Raw genomic sequence first — 6337 nt, forward strand, 5'->3', positions numbered from 1 at the left:
GGTGACCTTGGGCTGTTCACAGCTCTCTTAGAGCTTTCTCAGCCCCACCCACTTCACAGGGTGTCTGTTGTGGGGAGGGGAAGGAGATTGTAAACCGGTTTGATTCTTCCTTAAGTGGTAGAGAAAGTCAGCACATAAAAACCAACTCTTCTTCTTCTTCTTCTTTTGCTTTGTTCTTGTTTATTTTGTTTATTTTAACATTTATATCCTGCTTTTCCTTGTAGTTCAAGGCAACCCACAATAATAGTTAAAACTGTTTCAGTCAAAAGCAAAACAGCAAACCCCCGATTCCTCTTCCTTTAAAAGATGCCTGCCATTCAGACCTGCTCAAAAGCCCGGGCAAACAGGCAGGCCTTGCTGTGCCTCCTGAAGATCTCCAAGGAGGGGGGCCCCTTTCATCTCTTCAGGGAGCCCCTTCCACAGAGCTGGAGCCACGATGGAAAAGGCCCCGCCTCTGGTCGATGCCTGACGGGCCACCCTAAGTGGTGGGATAGCCAACAGATGGCGGCCTGAGGACCGTAGTTGTCACACAGGGACATAAATGGCAGCCCTTCAAAAGTTTCCAGACTTTCCCCACTCCAATTCCGTGGTTGCCGTACCCTGAAATGAAGACACCAGACAAAATGCCATGGGTTTTAACTGGGGTTTATTGATTAGAATCTGTGCGTGAAACTTGCTCTCGCCTGTTGTGCGGGCGCCTCAAGAGGCTGCCCGTTGGCTCTGCCAGCATTTGGGCAACCCTACCCTGCCTCCAACCTCCACAGGGCCACAAGCCATGCCTGCTTTTCCCCGCCTGCGCCCAACTGGTGCAGAGAGCTGCTGCCCATCGCGCCCGTCTCCCCCACACCGTGCGGTGCAAAGGTTCAAGGGCTGATGTTCAGCGCCAAGGGATTAACCCCCCCCCAGCCCTCTGGGAGAGAGCGGCCATCAGTGGCCGACGTGGGTTGCTCCCCCTTGCTTGGATGCCGAGGGGTGCTTGTCAATCAAATTAAGCAACAAGCACCTCACCCGCACAAATCCTGCCTAGCCCCCAGGATCAGGCCTATTTATATAACCCAACACCACAGCAACAAATGTGAAGCAGGCGAAAAAAGGTCCCTTGTCCCAGCCAATCAGACAGGGACCTCAAAAATTCCTGCTTGGCCCCGAAGCGACCGGCTAATCCCACATGGTTGCCAGAGGGAGGGAAGGGTGGACAGCTTTGCAGGAGGGAAGGAGGTTAAAGAGCCTCCCTTTCTCTGCACTGCATGAAGGTAGCCTCTCCTCTTTCCCCGATCCCCCGATGTCTGGTGCCCCAGTTCTCGGAGGGGCAGATGCAAAGAAGCCACCTCTGCCACTATCTGGGCACAAACGTGCATACTCCCATGCCCCCAAATGGAGGCACCTGACATAGTGGTGAGGGTGAAACTAGGGTTTATTAATTGTAATCTGGTGCATTAAACTCACCCCCCCCAATTGTGCGGGCTCCCTAACAGGCTACCTGCTTTGCCAGCCTCTGGACATCTCACCCTGGCACCCAGCTCTACACGGCCACAAGCCGGGCATACCACTTCTGCAACCGCACCAAACTTGGGCAGACAGAAGTTGCCCATTCCCCACACCATGCGGGGTGGGGGAGGGGCCCAATAATACAAGCAAAAAGTAATAATGCGATCAGTAAAGTGTGACCCACTCTGCCGATCACAACGATATTCCCTGAGAGGTGTTAAGGGGGCGGGACTCACTTGAAACTGCTTGATCACTAGGGTTGCCAGTTCCCTCTTCGCCACCGGCGGGAGGTTTTTGGGGCGGATCCTGAGGAAGGTGAGGTTTGGGGAGGGGAGAGACTCCAATGCCGTAGAGTCCAATTGCCAAAGAGGTCATTTTCTCCAAGGGGTATTTTTCACGGTGGATTTTGCTTCGGTTTCGAATAGGAGCAAACAATAAACCGATTTAAATCGCTTTTTCATGGCAGCGCAGATTCCCCCCTCCCCATCCCAAGGCATTTTCAATTTTTCATGGGAGAAACAGCGCACTTCTCTGCGCTGCTTACGTCTGCTGCCGCTCATGACTCACCGCTCCAAATCCGCCTAATCCCGCCCACTCTTTCCATGATCCTCCGTGTGTGTGTTTTTTTTGGGGGGGGCATCCTAAGAGCAGCACATCCAAGCCAAAACTCCTGTCACCCTTCTGAAGAGGGGCAGCCGGTCTGCTTTGGGTCTGCTGGGGCGAAACAGCCACGGCCCAGCTGCCAGGAGGTCCCGCTGCCCAGCGCCAAGGTTGGGGCAAGGAGTGCCCAGCTTCCCCTCCCTGTTTGTGGCGCCCCCTCCATTGTTTTCCATCCTATGCATGCTTTCCCTGCCAGTGTGATCCTGTGTGTGTGTTGGGGGGGGGGGCAAATCCAAGCCAAAACTCCCATCACCCTTCTGTAGAGGGGCAGCCAGTCTGCTCTGGGTCCCCCTCCAGCTGGTGCGATGCTGTGTGTGTGTTGGGGGTGGGCATCCTGAGAGCGGCAACTCCCCCAGCCAATCACCGTTCTTGGGGGAGGAGAAAGGAGACGTCCCGGGGAGCGAAGCAAACATTTTTTCATGGGCATCCGAGAAACAAAACGCGCTTCTACTGGAAAGTACGGCTCAGAAGTGGTTTTGTTTGCCGCTGACATAACGCGGCTTTTCTACCTCTATCAGGGAAAAGCCGGATCTGGAGCGAATAACCAAAATTTGACTCTGACGCAAATCAGCGTCGAAACAGCAGCAAATCTCTGTGAAGAATACCCCCAAGTGATCTGATCTCAATCAGTTGGAGATCAGTTGTAATAGCAGGAGATCTCCAGCTAGTACCTGGAGGTTAGTAATCAAAAAACGGCTTACAAGTACAAGGCAGAGAATGTGGAATCAAAATTATGCACTTGTTAAAGCTAAATAAAGCGTATCTAAAGTTCAAGGCAGGTTGCCCCCGATATTTACCTGCCTTGAACTTTTGATACAGCACTATTGTGTCAGAATTATTGTTGTGATATGTATACTCACCTTGTGTGACCTGAATTGTACCACACTCTCTTGCTCTGGATTGTTTATTCGTAAGAATTTCTTTATTTAGAGGCTTCTCCTCTGAATATATATTTTTTGTGTGCAATTGCGGTGTAGAGCTTTATTTAGCGTTAACAAGTGCATAATTTTGATTCCACAGTACCTGGAGGTTGGCAACCCTATTGATCACGAGGAGGCAAATGCCAAGCTGCCCATTCCAGCCGTAACACCTCAAAGGGAGGGGGAGAGGAGTAGCCCTAACTGGCCATGAGACCAAGGCCAAGCGATGTCCGGGTTACCAGTCACACAGTGGCGAAGGCCATGGACAGCTAAACTGCCCAAGTCAAACTACGAGGGCAGGGAGGAGAGCAGCCGTTCAGTGGGAATGCAGCAGGGGGAGGCAGGAAGGAAAACTGGGTGGGGAAGGGGCTCGCCCCAGGCGAACAGGAGCTAGCTGAAGGGGGAGGGGAGGAAGGCCAAGGGAGGGGAGTCATGGAGAGTCTCTCTGAGGAGGAAGGTTTTTCCTGGGAGGCCGGCCGGTGTGCAGGCATCCCTGGGCAGGGAAACCCTCTATCGCCACACCTCCGGTTCTCGTGCGCAGGTCCCTAGGCAAGAGCTGCCAGCACAGAGGCCTCACACTGGGTTGGGCGCCCAGTTGGCGGGGCTGGCCGGGAGGGAGTTGTTGCTGCAGGAGGGTTGGGGCATGCAGGAGGGGAGGCGCCACTCTGCCTGAACACCGACCTTAGGGCCAGCCCGCTGAGGGTCCTCCCCGACATGTCCTGGGGTGCCACATCGATCAGGGGAAGGGGGTGGGCACGGGCAGGGTCTCCCGTCCACTGCACAAGGCTTCTCAGAGTTATAGGGCCAATCAGAGTTATAGGGCCACTAGCCACCGAAGGCCAAGTTCACTCAATTTGGATGTCTGCACTCAGTAGCCACGCAAGGCTGGCGATGCTTGGTTTGAAGGCGCACACTCGGTAGCCATACGAAGCTAGCATTGTGGGTTTGAAGAAGCCCACTCAATAGCCACGCAAGGCTAACAAGGGTCAGTTGAATGTACAGCTTGGGGAGGCCTCACCCTGGGCTGGAAGCCTGGTTGACAGGGCTGGCCAGGAGGGAGTTGTCGCTGCAGGAGGGTTGGGGCGTGCAAGAGGGGAGGCGCCCCTCCGCCTGAACACCGACCCGAGGACCGGCCAGCTGAGGGTCCTCCCCGACACGTCCCGGATTGCCACATCGATCGGAGGAAAAGGATAGAAGGGGTGGGCAGGAGGGAGTTGTTGCTGCCGGAGAGTTGGTCCATGCAGGAGGGGAGGTGCCACTCCGCCTGAACACCGACCCGAGGGCCGGCCCGCTGAGGGTCCTCCCCGACACGTCCCGGATTGCCACATCGATCGGAGGAAAAGGATAGAAGGGGTGGGCAGGAGGGAGTTGTTGCTGCCGGAGAGTTGGGCCATGCAGGAGGGGAGGTGCCACTCCGCCTGAACACCGACCCGAGGGCCGGCCCGCTGAGGGTCCTCCCCGACACGTCCCGGATTGCCACATCGATCGGGGGAAAAGGATAGAAGGGGTGGGCAGGAGGGAGTTGTTGCTGCCGGAGAGTTGGGCCATGCAGGAGGGGAGGTGCCACTCCGCCTGAACACCGACCCGAGGGCCGGCCCGCTGAGGGTCCTCCCCGACACGTCCCGGATTGCCACATCGATCGGGGGAAAAGGATAGAAGGGGTGGGCAGGAGGGAGTTGTTGCTGCCAGAGAGTTGGGGCATGCAGGAGGGGAGGTGCCACTCCGCCTGAACACTGATCCCAGGGCGGGCCCGCTGAGGGTCCTCCCTGACATGTCCTGGGGTGCCACATCGATCAGGGGAAGGGGGTGGGCACGAGCAGGGTCTCCCGTCCACTGCACAAGGCTTCTCAGAGTTATAGGGCCAATCAGAGTTATAGGGCCACTAGCCACCGAAGGCCAAGTTCACTCAATTTGGATGTCTGCACTCAGTAGCCACGCAAGGCTGGCGATGCTTGGTTTGAAGACGCACACTCGGTAGCCATACGAAGCTAGCATTGTGGGTTTGAAGAAGCCCACTCAATAGCCACGCAAGGCTAACAAGGGTCAGTTGAATGTACAGCTCGGGGAGGCCTCACCCTGGGCTGGACGCCTGGTTGACAGGGCTGGCCGGGAGGGAGTTGTCGCTGCAGGAGGTTTGGGGCGTGCAAGAGGGGAGGCGCCACTCCACCTGAACACCGACCCAAGGGCCGGCCCGCTGAGGGTCTTCCCCATCACGTCCCGAATTGCCACATCGATCGGGGGAAAAGGATAGAAGGGGTCGGCAGGAAAGAGTTGTTGCTGCCGGAGGGTTGGGGCATGCAGGAGGGGAGGTGCCACTCTGCCTGAACACCGACTCGAGGGCCGGCCCGCTGAGGGTCCTCCCCATCACGTCCCGGATTGCCACATCGATCGGGGGGAAAGGATAGAAGGGGTGGGCAGGAGGGAGTTATTGCTGCCGGAGGGTTGGGGCATGCAGGAGGGGAGGTGCCACTCCGCCTGAACACCGACTCGAGGGCCGGCCCGCTGACGGTCCTCCCCGACACATCCCGGATTGCCACATCGATCGGGGGGAAAGGACAGAAGGGGTGGGCAGGAGGGAGTTGTTGCTGCCAGAGAGTTGGGGCATGCAGGAGGGGAGGTGCCACTCCGCCTGAACACCGACCCGAGGGCCGGCCCGCTGAGGGTCCTCCCCGACACGTCCCGGATTGCCACATCGATCGGAGGAAAAGGATAGAAGGGGTGGGCAGGAGGGAGTTGTTGCTGCCGGAGAGTTGGGCCATGCAGGAGGGGAGGTGCCACTCCGCCTGAACACCGACCCGAGGGCCGGCCCGCTGAGGGTCCTCCCCGACACGTCCCGGATTGCCACATCGATCGGGGGAAAAGGATAGAAGGGGTGGGCAGGAGGGAGTTGTTGCTGCCAGAGAGTTGGGGCATGCAGGAGGGGAGGTGCCACTCCGCCTGAACACCGACCCGAGGGCCGGCCCGCTGAGGGTCCTCCCCGACACGTCCCGGATTGCCACATCGATCGGGGGAAAAGGATAGAAGGGGTGGGCAGGAGGGAGTTGTTGCTGCCAGAGAGTTGGGGCATGCAGGAGGGGAGGTGCCACTCCGCCTGAACACCGACCCGAGGGCCGGCCCGCTGAGGGTCCTCCCCGACACGTCCCGGATTGCCACATCGATCGGAGGAAAAGGATAGAAGGGGTGGGCAGGAGGGAGTTGTTGCTGCCGGAGAGTTGGTCCATGCAGGAGGGGAGGTGCCACTCCGCCTGAACACCGACCCGAGGGCCGGC

Source organism: Euleptes europaea, chromosome 10, assembly GCF_029931775.1.
Source record: "Euleptes europaea isolate rEulEur1 chromosome 10, rEulEur1.hap1, whole genome shotgun sequence".
NCBI lineage: Eukaryota > Metazoa > Chordata > Lepidosauria > Squamata > Sphaerodactylidae > Euleptes > Euleptes europaea.